The sequence below is a fragment of the Ursus arctos genome, unplaced genomic scaffold (genome assembly GCF_023065955.2).
Source record: "Ursus arctos isolate Adak ecotype North America unplaced genomic scaffold, UrsArc2.0 scaffold_4, whole genome shotgun sequence".
NCBI classification, from domain to species: Eukaryota; Metazoa; Chordata; class Mammalia; order Carnivora; family Ursidae; genus Ursus; species Ursus arctos.
In genome coordinates this window covers 59,112,315-59,128,081 of record NW_026623056.1, presented here as the reverse complement: position 1 = coordinate 59,128,081, position 15,767 = coordinate 59,112,315, and the positions used below count along the sequence as shown (strand labels likewise).

At 33.6% G+C, this 15,767-nt stretch overlaps 1 protein-coding gene and 1 pseudogene across 2 annotated transcripts in view; one reads left to right on the top strand and one right to left on the bottom strand.

Moving 5' to 3' along the window:
• The window catches only part of CADM2 (cell adhesion molecule 2), a 1,027,113-nt gene that overhangs the window by 204,437 nt on the left and 806,909 nt on the right, over positions 1–15,767 (top strand). The window lies entirely within an intron of this gene.
• Positions 11,179–11,977, bottom strand: LOC113248189 (60S ribosomal protein L7a-like; annotated as a pseudogene).

Genomic DNA, 15,767 nt, shown 5'->3' with positions numbered 1-15,767 from the left:
CAGCTGAGCTAGAAGTTGCTTCATTTTAACTCCTAAACATTGGCTCTTTGCTTTTTAAGAAACACAGGGTTTAATTCTTTTTTGACATAATAGATTTTCAGGTATTTGAGCCTGCTATCATGCCCTGTAAGAAAGTGAAAAGTACATATGAGTGGGACAAATGGTCAGGTTTACTGTATGTGCTCTGTGTTTATTTGTTTGTTTATTTATTTATTTATTTATTTATTTATTTATTGTTTGCTTTCTAGCTAGAAATCCTCAGAAAAATGAGATACACTGTTTGTTGGAGAACCGTTTATTTTTTCCCACCACATTACTGTGGGTTTGATTTTCCCTATAAGACAATTTCTGTTGAAGTTTCTTATCACAGTCATGATTGATTCTGTTTAAATATGATGAAAAGGAAAAGGGAAGATAGAAGATTGACTTCATCTACTAAGATGGTGATGTCTCAGGATCAGGAGATAGGGATAACCGTACATCATTTATGCCCCATGTATTAGTTTGCTTTGTGATTCTGGACTCAAGATATTGTTGTTCTAGCTCGGGGAGAACAAGAACAATAAAACAAACAACCTGATTAAAAAATAAGCAAAGGACTCAAATAGACCTTTCTCGAAAGCAGATATACAAATGGCCAGTAAGGACATGAGAATATGCTCAGCATCACGAAATGCAAAACAATGAGTTAACACTTCATACCATGGGAATTGGTATTATCAAAAAAGCAAGCAAACAAGCCAACAACAACAAAAAAAAACAGAAAACAGCAAGTGTTGGAGAGAATGTAGAGAAATTAGATCCCTTGTGCATTGCTGCTGGAAAACGGGAAGTATTTTCCAAGTTTGCCACTATAGAAAAAGATATGGCATTACCCGAAGAATTCAAGATAGAATTGCCATATGAGTCAGCAATTCCACTTTAAGATGCATACCCAAAAGAAGTGAAAGAGAGAGACTCAAAAGATATGAGTATGCCCATTTTCATGGCAGCATTATTTACATTAGCCAAAAGGTGGAAACAACTCAAGTGTCTATCCATTTCTAAGCAAAATGTGGTATATAAATAAAGTGAAATATTACTCATTCTTAAGAAAGAAGGAATTTCTGACACACACTACAACATGGATGAACCTTCAGGTTATTAAGCTAAGAGAAATAAGCCAGTCACAAAAGGACTAATATTTGTATGATTCGTCTTATATGAAGTTTCTAGAGTTGTCAAATTGATAGGGACAGAAAGTAGAATGGTAGTTGCCAAGGGCTGGGGAGGGGAAGGAATGGGGAACTACTGTTTAAGGAGTACAGAGTTCAGTAGGGGAACATGAAGTTCTGGAGATGGAAAGTGGTGATAGTTGCCCAATAATGTGAGTGTGCTTAATGCTGCAGAACTGTGCACTTAAAATTGTGAAAATGGCATATTTTATGTCTGTATGTATTACCACAATTAAAAAAGAGAGAGAATCATTTTTTCCGGTGAAAACTGAAGAAATACAAAGAGGAGAGTAATGAAAGGAAAGGAAATTCTGATAAAAGTGTGTGTGTGCATGCGAGTGTGTGTGTATGTGTCACATCCAACAGTTTGTATAAACGATACTATAGTTGATCTGAGTCATAGCCTAATCTTATAATACATGGAGCATTAGAAAATGGAAATAGTCATGAAAACAAATCAAGGGTGCCTGTGTGGCTCAGTCGGTTAAGTGTCTGACTCTTGATTTCAGCTCAGGTCACAATCGATCTCCGGGTCGTGAATTGAGTCCTGAGCTGGGCTCTTCATTCAGCCGGGAGTCTGCTTGGGATTCTCTCTCTCTCTCTTCCTCTGCCCTCCCCACCCCTCCCCCTGACTCTCTCTCTCAAATAAATAAATAAATCTTAAAAAAAGTAAAGAATAATATTTAAAACTGTGGATTAGACCAATGTACAATCTTGATAGTTCCATTTAATGGGTTTTGAAAAATCATCTTGAGCATTCTGAGAAAGCCTTGTCTTTATCATGCAGTAGGCTGTTCTGTCACTTTGTAATACAGCAGTCACTAGGAGCCATAACCCTTTGCCAACTCCTAAAGATGATCTGTAGATTTATATCTAGCCCTCTTTTGATATACTATGTTTTCTGTTATGCAGGTATTGCCTTTATCCTTAGATTGTATAAGCTAAGGCAAAATTAGGTCAATTGTATTAGGAATAATTTTAAAAGTGATATCTTTGAAACAGTTTTATTCAATGAGATACTCAGACGAATGTCAGAAACCTCACTTTTTTCTATCAGTGATGTGCAGTTTGCTGTGGGGTTTTATAATTTTATGAAACTAACGACTTGATTGCTTTGGGGAAATTCACATGCAGATTTTACCTTGAAGAGTCAAAAAGCATTGCTAAATGATGGATCAAGTGTAATGGGATTAAGGATTTTTTCCATCCTTTTTATATTAATTACCCATCCATAAAGAGAGAAACTAATCACCCTGTCCCTGACTAATGCTCTGTAGGCTTTTGATATCTGTTTGATGAAACTATCACAAAAGATAAAGCTGGAAAAATTATTTTCTACTTTAGATACGCGTATAACACTGGAGTTGGCAGGATTTGAGTTACTGAGACCAAATGAATATGAAGTGATGAGATGCCACCTCGCATAGAGAAGCAAAACATAACAGCTATCTTTGATGTTAAGCATAAGTGTGATATGTACGTTTCTAAAACCAGAATCTTACTGTCCATTAATCAGGCTCTGCAGACATAAAGCTGTGGCCACTTGAACTCTGGCTGAGAGAGGACGTGTATGTACAGGATGGTGTGAGCTCATTCTCCATCCTGGACAGGAGTCTATGTATCCTGCTTAGGCCTAACAAGTCCTAGGAAATAAGCACTGCCTAAAATTTTAACCGAACAGGAATATTTGTTCATCTGTTGTGACTCACTTCTATATATATATATTTTTTTTCAGTTATTTCATGTGCAAAATGATACTCAAAAAACACTTGGGGAGAGATATGCCACTCCTGGTGTAGGGGGAGCTAAGTTCCCCTCTATGTGTATGAGTGAGTGCCCATCTAGTTTTAAGCTATTTTGTCTTAGTGTGATCTTGACTTGAGATTTAATATTAGAAATGCAAAAAATTTGCCCGTGCTCATGTTAAAAAATAAGTCTATAACCCTATATATAGTTAGCTACCATCTGGAAATGATAACAACAATTTTATGTAACACTAGGAGATATTATAAATAAACATAGAGGACAGTTATTTTTCCTTCCATATATGCTAAGGGAACATTTAATGTAGGTAACGTATATTTCAATGGCTTAAATTAAAACTACCTAAGAGGTAACAAAATATAACCTAAAGAATATTTTTTTAACTTTTCTTGAATTTCCATAGTTGCTAAACATTATATGTGAAATTTATGAGTCAATAAGGAATCTTAACACATATAGATATTACTTGGAATAATATCTTGGAATAAGCTTTAGAGTATTAAAAAATTATTTGCTGAATTCTGTTCTTTACTATATCTTTGGGGAACATTTTTACCTAATAATTTGCAATGCATTATGTTATACCTTTTATAAAATGTGAAATTAGACAAATTTAGAAATTCTGACAGTGGAGGCCTGTGTATTAACAATTTCTTAATTCTGGAGATTTTGAATAAAGCTTGTAGAAATTTGCAGATAAGTTTACTTTGCTAATGTTTAAATCCAGAGTTTTAAGTGTAATACAGGTCTTTTTCAACAGACTATTATTGAAACAAATGAATTTAAAATGTTTAGCCTTGTTTCTGAACATTTAAATGGTTCCTATTTGTATATATTTAGTCATTCTTAAGTTAACAAAAAACTATAAAAATCTGAATCTACTTAAACCTCAGATAGCTAATTTACTTCTGAAATTTCTCTTGAGAATAAAAAAGCTGTGATAACTACTTTCACGAAAGGAATATAGCGCCTATTTTACCGTTTACACTTGGAATGCTACATTTGAATAAAAATGTAATTTAAAATTAAAGTAATTAAAATCAACTTAAGATTATACATGTGGATTAAAAACATTTTTTACTAATTTTGACACAAGTCATTTAAAATATACAACATATTTCCATGACTGAGAAAAAGAAATCACTATTTTTCCTGGTTATTCAGTTATTACTGCTGTGTAAGTGAACTCTTTGAAAATGCAGTGGTGCATTGTCTACCTATGAAAGTGCGTGAATAACCTCTCCATATATGGCAAAGATGTTTAAATACGTACCTTCTTTTTAATTTCTTTTTATGGTTTACTGATTGTCTCTCAATTGACCCTATAAGCTGCAGCAAACAATGTGCTCTACATCAGCATTCTTTCCTTTCTAGAAGTTGCTTCTAATGAGTGGGCAGGGAACATACATATTCAAACTTGTGCAAATTTAGTGAAATTAAGGAAAAAAGTATGTAATAATATGGTGTCCTATAAAACATATAAGATTTAGTACATGGTTTTTATAACAACTATTCTGTCTGTTTGAAGGGTTTTTGTTGTTGTTGTTGTTGTTGTTACTTTTGTTTGTTTCCTTCTTGCATTTGTGAAATATAAAATAAATTGCTTTTTAAAACATGAATGCAACATCCATGCCAAAAATGTGCTCTTCTACATAATTTCTGTTCTCTAAGTTTTCTGAATATATAGTATCTAGGGCCATACTAGGATAGTATTTTTTGTAATAAATTATGAGTAGTAGAAAATATTTAGAATGAGATACTATCGATTTCAAATCTATATACTGACATGTTTAGAAGATGGTTTTTGGATAGATTCCTTCCACATAGGCCTAGAAATTGACAACACATGGACAATGTATTGTCAAATATATGAAATTAACACCAAATGATTAAATATATGTAATAGAACCTAAAGTGCAAAAGAAAATTTGTTTTATATTTTGACTATATAACACTAAACCAGTCATCGTATTATGTTTAGATTATCTTTTCATTTAATAGGATGTTAAAATGACAAATTGAACAAATTCAGCCTCATTCATCTGAGAGGATTATTACTTTAGTACTTTATTCACATTTATAATCCTACAAATATTTACTGAGCACTTACTCTATGCAAAGCCATACTATGGGCACTAGGGATACCGAAGTGTAGAAAATACAGGGCTGGAAACACAGAAAAGTACATAAGAAATGATTCATTGATATTATAATATGTGGTAAAATATCTTTTTTATCTTACATTCTATCTAGCCTGTTGAGCAGGGAAAAAGTAAGTACAATACAGAGTATGTTGTAAGTGCCTCATTGAGAAGATGACTTTTGATACCTGAAGGAAGCATGAGTTAGAAGAGATTTTTTTCAGGCTGAAAAAAGGAGAAAAAGCCTACCCTACTTTTTCTCATTTGTCCACTTCTAAACAGTTAGATGTTATTTTTCTCTTAATTTAAATGTTTAATTTTCACTATTGCTATTTATAATTCACAAAGTTCTACAGGATTTGGAAAGTTCTACAGGATTTCTAAAGTACTATTAGAAAGCACTCCTCATATGACAGAGCTTGAAGAGAGACTGGATTGGAACAAAAGCTATGAGACAGAGAGAGACTCGCAGAGAGAAAGGTTGACCAATTGAGATCATGACAAACATGATCTTGAGTCAGAAAGAGTCAAAAGGCCAACATCGGGCAATATCTGTATAAAAATTTTAGGAACTGATACATGTACACTATTCTAAGAATAAAGAATGAGAATACAATTTAGGCTTCTAATACATAGTGCTATTTTTTTCTGATGTTAATCAACTTTTAATTTATTATACAATACTTCTCGAAATGTAATCCAGAAGAAAATTTTAGTTGAGTAGTGACAAATCCTTAGGGAATTTGTGATACTATTACTTCTAGGGTGTAAGTGATTAGCCCCTAACAGAGAATGTGATAGAAAAATTTCATGGAATTATGTAGCGGCAAAAAAGAGGATCTATGATTCATCTCTGAGGAGTTTGTGCGTAAGATGCACAGTAACCGAACAAATAGAGCAAAAATTTCCTTGAAAGCTTAAATGAATACAGCATTTCTGGATAGAAAAATTGATAATATAGGAATAATCTGATGATAGTTTTATGAAGGCAAAGTAGAATATGCATACAAATGAGCATGCCACATCCATTAAAAAGTCAAATAAATTGATATTTATAAGACTGAAATGCAACTGGAGTTTTTTAAAGGAAGTTCTCCAGAAAAACACATTTCATGGTTCTTTAATTCATACATTCAATTAATCAATAAAAATCTATCAACTAAATAGGAGGTACTTCCTCCATTTTGGCAAATGAGGTAAGAAAGATGAGTAAGATCCATCCATCTTCTGGAGCTTACCTATCATTGAGATGAGAAAAAAATTGAACAATTATATAAATAATAAATAAAATTAGATATATATATATCATATGTACATAATATATATTCTTATATATATTAATAATATATCAATATTGCTGGGAAATAAAATGGTAAACTGAAGGCTAAACTGATGGCAGATTTGTAAGGAGAAACAGGATATATATATATATATATATATATATATATATATATCCACACACACACACATAGCTTCAAGTGTCTCACCCCAAGTACTTATTAATTGTAGTGCTTTTAATATATATCCACAATTTTTTGACACTGCTTCCTTCAGGGTGAGAAGCTTAATTCTCCTTCTCTTCAGTGAGGTCTGGATTTAGTGACTGACTTCTAATGGAGTCTAGAAAAAGAAGAATAATAATCTTATGCTGGAGAAACCTGGCAGATGCTACCTTAACCAAGACATCCAAATTAACCAGTAATGTCACATTGGTATCTGTAGCCGATAATATGTTAGGAAAGGAATTTCTCCTTTGTAGCATCCTACCCTAAAATCCATAACTCCATCTAAGCATAAGAAAACATTAGGCGATCCCAAATTGAAGGACATTCTACAAAATACCTGACTATTACTCTTCAAAAGTGTCAATGACAAGGAATTGCAGATTGTAAGAGACTAAAGAGATACGACAAATAAATACAACATGGTATATTGGCTTGGACTCAAGAACATGAAATTTAATTTTGATTAATGTACTATTATTATGTAAGATCTAACAGGAGAAACTGGGATAAAAATATATGGAACCCTCTATACTATGACTGCACCTCTCTTGCAAACCTAAAATTACATCAAAATAAAACATTTTTAAAATGAAAGATTAAAAATACCAATTGTTTTTAGTTAAATGTTTTGAAAACCCTAATTCTCTGTATTTTTTCTTGTAAAGCTCTCATTTTTTAATCTGCAATGGAAATTTATCTTTCCCCAATAAATTTTGTAAGTATTATATTGCTATTTAGAAGTCATTTGATTTTAATTTTAGTGCTTAATGTTTAGACTGTATCATTAATTCTCATGCCCCCCAAATGAAGTGAATACAATTCAATTATGTAAAGTGTTATATGAAAATGGCTCTAAAAAGTATGCTATGTATAATTGCAATTTACACAAGATGCACTCTGAATCCTCCTTTCCAGATGATGTAAACAGAAATGATACTCTCAAATTAATACTTAGCTTTTCAGAGATTGCATCAGTGATGCTGGGGAAGGATTAAGGCATTAGAGGCTAAAATCTGTCAAGTGTGGTTATGCATCTGAGATTCACTTACTGAACCATGAACACACTTTTATTATTTTCCATGAAAAATTCACTTCTGTAAATGAATGCTGCATGTGATTATTAATACCAACAAAGATAAAAATAGAACATGTTTGTGCAACACATTCTGTTGTTCTTGTTTGTAATCGTGGTTCTGAAATATTATCCTATGAGAAAGCATGATAGGCTAATATCTTCTCCAAATTTATTTAAAGATTTCACAAAGAAAAAAAATAACAAGCAATATGTTCCATTTCCATGTCTTATGTAGCTGGGTTCTGGGAGAAGCCAGATGCACTGTAATTTCCATTCCTGAGACACTTTCTAACTTGCTGATGATTAGCCCAATCCCACAAGTGCCTTCAAAAAGCTCTTTCTGCTGAGACAGCTATTTGAATTAATGGTTATTTTGTGTATGTTTAGATTTGAAGATAATAAACAAATCTCTTCATAAATTTTACTATTTCATACAAAGTTGAACTATATCATGCCTATGAAAAGAGTAATATTTACTTATTAGATTTTAATACTACCTTATATTCTATAGATTGCAAAATCCATAATGTGAGGCCCAGTTTGCAGAACACAGTTTCAATAAGGAATGGGATATTTTTCTTATTATTATGACAGTGATGATACAGTAAGAGAATATTACAACTTAACGCAATCAATTTAATAGCATTTACTTATTGAGACCTGCATTTTAGAAAAAGTGAAGGCTGTGCCTTTATATGTAAAGTAATAGATGAGTTAAAATATGTCTCAGCTGGAAAAGAGGTATGAGAATAAAGAATAAAAACAGAAAAAAAATAGATGTTTGGGTGTTTAAATGACAGGATATGAATAAAACAATAAGTAGGCAACCTGAGGGTTAAGGGGTAAGTTGAGAAAGTAAAATGTCACAGAAGTGAAGTAATGGAAATGATTTAAGATGTATGTGTGAGAGGCAAACACCAGCAGGAATATTGATAAAAATAGGAACTAAGAATGGTATTTGAATTTTTGATTGAGAGACTATAAATGACCTTTGGTACAAGAATTTTAATAGATTCGTGAACATGTTTTCTAATGGTCAAGAAGCCTGTTAGTTTGGCAAGAAATGCAGAAGTAGGCAAGTCTTTTGGTAAGTGGGATAATTAAGAAAAGGATAGTTCTAATGCGAGCATCCCTTTAACTACAGATTACCTTTCAAGGCTGAGAAATGACCCGATATTTTATTTGATTGTTTTTTTCCTCTTTCTGTAATGAAAGTATGCCAATGTGTTTTGTTTCATTTTTCTTATTATCTCCAGTTCTTCAAAGTTGTTAAAATTCTACTTCGTACAAATTATAGTCTTAGGCGCTGTGGTGGTGCTAAATAAACAAGATATTTTCCTCTTCTTAGAAAAATACTAATTTTAAAAGCTGTTTAAGATGTAACAGCAAAAAGCATAGTGTAAAGAAGACCATGATCTAGAAAAACAGAACATAAAATAATTTCTTACAAGCACCCAGGAGGGGAAAACATCTCAAGAACTTGATTGAAATCAGATTGGTAAAAACTTTTAATGCCAAGCTGTAGAAAATGAAGTTTATTGTATAGGCAATAAGTGTACCATTTGTGGTCGTATCAACCCTTATTTTTATGTGTACATAGAGTATTAACAATTAGATCAGTCAAGAGAAACAGCTTACACTGCAATTCTTCACTAAGAGGTGGATGAGCTCTGTTCAGAGTTTTGGCGGTTTAAACAAAGGGAAAACAGGTGCTTTTGTGGCATCTTCAATAGTACTGTCTGACAGACTCAGCACGTTGACTTTGAAACAACCTTACGAAGTGCCAAAGCAGTAAGTCTCCTATAAGAGAAACATAACCCTGGCTCCAAGACGGATGACAGATAGGGTATTATTTTTGACATCCCAAGAGAATATAGTGGGAGTACTCTTCTGAATCTCAAGGTGGGAGAAAAGAACCCACAAGGGCTCTCTAGAGAAGATGCTCTATCTTTTTTTTTTTTGGCTAGGATAAATCTGGAGACAGTTCCCAGCAGTACTATGACTAATGTTCTTGGAAGGAATCATCTATATATTGATCCAAATAAAGAATATTTATTTTAAAATTGGCATCTGACTCCTCTTTCTGCTCCTCCAGAGAAAAAGGGGAAAATGTAGTGGTCCTTATTGAAAATAGGAGAATATGTTATCCAAAACACTTTACAGTCTTTTGTATTATCTAAATTTTGATATAAACCAGGAGTAATTAAAATATAATAAAATATGTTATTCTTTCTTATAATATGCAGTATAAACCCTTTATCCATAATAAACATTTTGAAAGGTAAATTCACATTACCAATATAAGTATATAAATAAGCTTATTTATAATAGTAATATATGACATATTTAGACATACCATGTCTACTCTGCACATTCCTCCCCCTAGTTATAATGCTGATATTTTCTTGACAAAATGAAAATGGAACACATTACTCTTGTTTTTGTATGATAAAACATGAATTTCCTCCACAATGGAGCCTCTGAGGATTTGGTAAGAGTAGTTGAAGAGCTGTGAACTGCACTTAAGCATCTTTAAAATAAAAGTCTTTAATAAATGGGAGCCATTTGCTTCCAGCTGCTCTTAAGGATAGCAGCCCTCAAGGGGAGAAAATACAAAAATGAATGGATGCTTAATAAATATTTGTTGAATTGAATTGAGTAAGTAATTGATTATTCTTCAACCACAAAAGACATTCTGGAGCTTTTAGAAGGAAGGTATCATGGCAATTTAGCTTGATCTATGTAACATTTATTAGAGTGCCCGGTAGGTAAAAAGGTCCTGCTGTGGTAAGACAGCATGCCTCAGAATGGGATTTGATAGGACACAGGTATTTGAATATGGTTGCAGGGACATAGTTGTTGGCAATATAGAAGATTTTTTTAAGGTTATCATTTTTTTAAAGATTTATTTATTTAAGAGAGAGCACGAGTGAGCATGAGCAGGCGGAAGGGCAAAGGGAGAGGGAGACAAGCGGACTCTCTGCTGAGTCCGGGGCCAGCGGCATGGGGCTTGATCCCAGGACCCTGAGATCATGACCTGAGCTGAACAAGAGTCGGATGCTTAACTGACTGAGCCACCCTGGCAGCCCAGAAGATTTTTTAAAGTACCTTTTTAAACTAGAATAAAAGGACATGGCAGTTGCTTACAATTAATAAATCCTTAGATTTGTTATGAATATTTTTTTTTCTCTTTCCCTTTGAGGGTGGGAAATGAGACAAACCCACAGAAATTCTTGTCTTGAGCATCTAAGAAAGAGTTTATAATTGTGTTCCAGAACAATGGTGGAATGGTGCTACTGGTCACAAACGTGATTTTGGAGGGAAAAAAAAATTAGAATACTTCACAATCTAAAGTCCAGCCCCTAACAAGCATGCAGATAACATAATGACATTAGCAAACTACCCCTACTGTTTGTTTTTTTTTTTTTTTAAGAGAGCTTTTTATTACTTCTGTGTACAGAAAATTCAACAGCATACGCTTAGCCCAGTCTGGTGGCCAGTGCTTTGGCCTTCGCCTTTTCCAGTTTGGCAATGTAAGCCACTGGCTTTGGACCCAAGACATTGCCTCCATGGTGACAGCAGATCTCATCATCTCTGTCATTGTAATTGTTCTTGATAGCTTCCACCGGCTTAGCCAGAGCTCCTTTGTCTTCCAAGGTAACTTGTGTGACGGCAACAGTGGTGCAGGTCTTCTTGTCCACCAGACTCCCCAGCCTGGCCTTCCCCCTTGATAATGCAGTAGAGAGCCCCCATTTGACCACACAGAGCAGATAGGAAGAGAACCAGCTCAGTGGGATCACCTCATGTGCTATTACCACCAGCTGAGCTTTCTTCTTTTCCCCCAAGGTGGTGACAGTATGAACCCCAGCTTGAAGCACAGGCGGCCTCTTAGTACCTTTGCCAGAAGCTTTCTTCTTTGTCCAAGCCAACAATCTCTGCTTCTTCTCTTGCTTTGTCTCTGGTCTGTATTTGTGGGCCAGCTTAAGCAGCTGAGTAGCTGTTTGGTGGTCCAGGCCTGGGGAAACTGGTTAATCAGAGGGGGGAAACACTTTTAGACATTTATAGAGAATAGCCGTTTGCCTCTGTAGCCAGATATAGTGGGGCCATTTGACAAAGCAGGAGAGTTCCCTTTTGGGCTCAATGTAATGTCCAATGCCAAAATTTTGGGGCCTTTTCTCGTACAGGGGACTGACCGCCTTCTTGGCCTCCTGCTTCTTCACAACAGCAGGGCAGAATCACCTTCTTCCCCTTAGCCTTCTTTCCTCTCAGCATCTTGGATGGCTGGAGGAGAGAGTATAAACCCCTTTCTTAAGAATCTTCAATTAAAAAAATCCTAATAAGAAGAAAAATCTGTAGATACATCATTACCTCCAGGCATGTTCTTTCATTATATTTATCATAATTTATATCTTTATGTGGTTTAATGGCTGCCCACAGAAACATGTAATCTATGCTTCTCAACCATAGCACAATTAAGTTTTGGGGCTGGATCTTCCTTTCCTGAGGACACTCTTGTCCATCTTAGGATGTTAGCAGCGTTCCCAGCCTATACTACACCGGATGCCAGTAGTAGACCCTCCCTAATCCTGACAATCAAAAATGTCTCCAGATGTTACCAAATGGCTCCTAAGGGACACCAACTAGGCTAACTGATAAGTTACATGTATGTAGTTCTGTGTGTATACTGTAGAGCTAAAAAGACTGACACTTTCTATGAGTATATTTAAGGAAGGTGAGGTTTCTTTGCTTTAATATACTTTGAAAAATTAAATTCTAATTATGTTAGTATTTGTTGAATGACTACTATATGAGGTGTCTTCTTATGTTCTCATAAAATAATGCAAGTGCCTTTTACAAGGAACAGCAATTAAATGTAAGCACTGAACTGGAGTCTTTATACACATTATTTCATCCTAAAAAAAAAAAGATGTATGGAATTTACATCTCACAGTTAAGGAAATTAGTGTTCTAGGGACTTAACGTTGTCTAAGGTCACACAGCTAGAACCTAAAGTCAGCTCCTTATTAAAACAGATAGCTTTTCTTTGTAGTATAGTGAAATTGCATGGCTTAGCAAGCTGGAAGAAAATATTCTATCATATTTATGTTTTATAGGCCACCAATATAATATTTAACCTGCTATTGTCTTAAAGATTTCCCAATAGTTTGAGACTTTCTATTCATTGAAATTTTAAGACAATGTAATATTAATAATTTTTCTAAATGTTTTTAGGTTCCTTTTGAGAGTTTTTCCAATAATAAAACTCAGATACAAAATAGAAATGTCTCATCATAAATTTTAAGAACCTCTTTACTAAAACTATATTAAATTTGTTATTTGAAGGAAAATATTGGGTTATATTATTCATTTGTAATTTTGTTTCTTTGTCATTTAGTAAATGCTTAACATGCTGATTTATGAACTTTCTCTTGCCTGAAAGAGCCAAGGTAAATTGCAATTGGCAGCTCTGTAAAGGAGTCTAAATTATTTTCTTTCATGAGTAATATGAAAAATTGAAGTGTAATTGATGTTCATTAAAAACCAATGTGGATTTTTATAAGTACAGAAATAGAAACTCTTGTCTAAAAAATAGTAGTTGAAAAAAGTAATTTTAGTGGATTTTTAAAGAGCATAAACATATCCTTTCACCAAATCTCTACAGACCTTTAGGCTTTTGTGGAGTATTTTTGTATAGATATATAAAGTAATTGTCATATTTCATTGAAATATCATGAGTTTTTTTTTTTTTACATTTTAACATATCTGTATTGTGAAGCATCTTGAAATCCCTAGTGTATCAGAGTTAAATTGGTGGTATTTTTCTCTTACATAAAATAATGATGCTAGTTACAATTGATGTTTATATTCAATAATTTATAAAATTTAATGAGATATTTCAAAACATGTCAATGCTTAAAATTTTGATTCTAGAAATTTTAATTCATATGTTAAATAGTTTAGATAATGGCATTAATTGCTAATTATAATTTCTATTGGCTATGATTTAATTTCTATAGCAGAAGCCTCTGAAAGACACATATTTCTAAAATATTTTCAGCATAACTATTCTTTGCTGTCATTAAAAAAAATTATTTGTTCTTTGTTTTTGTCTTAATGTTATGTGTATACACAAACTATTTTGTAAGATAGCTGATAAACCTTTTCAGAAATGCATGTTTAAGTAACCACAAAATTACTATATATCTATCAGATAGGTTTATCAGTTCCAGTTGTGCATTTTGGCTTATAGTAAGTACAGAAAATATATTTGTTAAAATATGAGCATGATAATTTTAAAGAGTATGATTACTTCTGTATTTGCTCAAGATATTTTCTGCTGATTGCTTTTTTTATAATATAGGTACAGGGATTTATTATATTGTTATATAGTTCATATAGTCAGACTTTATTTTCAGAATAGATGGAATTCAATATATGCATTTCTTTTTTTCGTGTTTGTATGCTCATAAAAATATCCTGTACATGTCAATCAGTATAACCTAGTTTGAGCAAAAATATTATTGTAGGATTACATTTGGTTATCTGTCTTTTTCTAAGCATGAAAAGCCCTTGATATTATATCTTTAAAGCAAGCATTTTAAAAATGAAGAGCAAATAGACAAGGGTTTCGAAGTTTGCATCTGCTGATGCAGAAAGTTAGCTATTAATATTACATATATTCAAACTAATCACAATTTATGGAATTAACTGTAAGTGAAACCATGTAGAATAGCATTTCATGCATTTGGTTTCTTGTGACTTGAAAGGGAGTTGTTTTCCTCTGACAGATTACAGAGGATTTGGTATCAACTTTCCATTCCTCAAATTTAGGTTGAAAGTTTTTTTTCTTTTTCTAAGTGACAAGTGGAAGGACCCTGAACCTTGGATAAATCATTGTGCATCTCATAATCTAAAGCTAAAGCAACTGAGGGATTTGAAACAATTATTTAGGTCATTTAAGTTCCAATCATTAGCTCATTTTGATAGAAAAAAAATCTATCATGCTTTAAGAGGACACATAAATAAATTGATATGCATTTATGTTCTGAAATAAACAGTGCACAACACTTGTTAGGTATTACTTTGCCTGTCCTCCGGAAGCTTACTATTTTAACAGCAAACGCATGGATGTGCTTAGACACAGATAACTCTGGATAATTTAAGTAAATGCTGGTGGATTTGAAACAACACATATTTACTTTTTCATAATTTCTGTGAGTCAGGAATCTAGGCAAGTCTTAGCTGGGAACTCTGGTTGAAAGCCTCTCCCAAAGCTGTAATCAAGGTGGAGATTGGTTGGGGCTCTAGCCATCTCAGGGCTCAACTGAGGTCCATGTCCAAACTCACTCTCTCACTTGACTGTTGGCACAAGCCAGGTCCTTGATGACTGTTGTCTGGAGATATCAATTCTTTATTGGGCAGTTCACATATGGCAGCTGATTTCCCTAAGCAAAAGCAAAAGAGAGCCCGAGAGAGTGAGCAAGACAAAAGCCAGAATCTTTTGTAACCTAATCTTGGAAGTGACATCCTGTTACTTATATTGTATTCTTTAGAAATGAGTCCCTAGGTCCAGACCACACTTGAAAGGAGAAGATTACAAAAAGGTATGAATATTCAAAGGCAAGGATCATTGGGGGTCATTTTAGAGGCTGCCTACCACAGCATCACCAGCTCTCAGTAGGATTCCTGTTTGCTTCTAAAGCTGAAGTTTTTCTTCTTTTCTTTTTATGGTTATGCATTTTTTTCCCCTAATAAATTTCTTTTGTTTTTTGCTTTCACCACATCTTTTTTCTATCTCCTGTGAAGTGTTATAACCACTCTTCTCAATCATCTTAAACGCGAAACTTCACAGACACATTTCATGTGTTGAAATTTATGCTGTTCGCCTTATGCAAAGTGTTGTATCTGAATGCCATGGCTGTGTTGTGGTTGGATTTAAAATGAATTAAGGAAATTAATTAGTGAAATTTGCCTATGAAATTATATTATTCCCCAAATTCACACAAAATCAGTGGCTGCAGAAATTTCAAAGAAAGGTGATAATTTTGAGCAGGGCATTTTTAGAGAG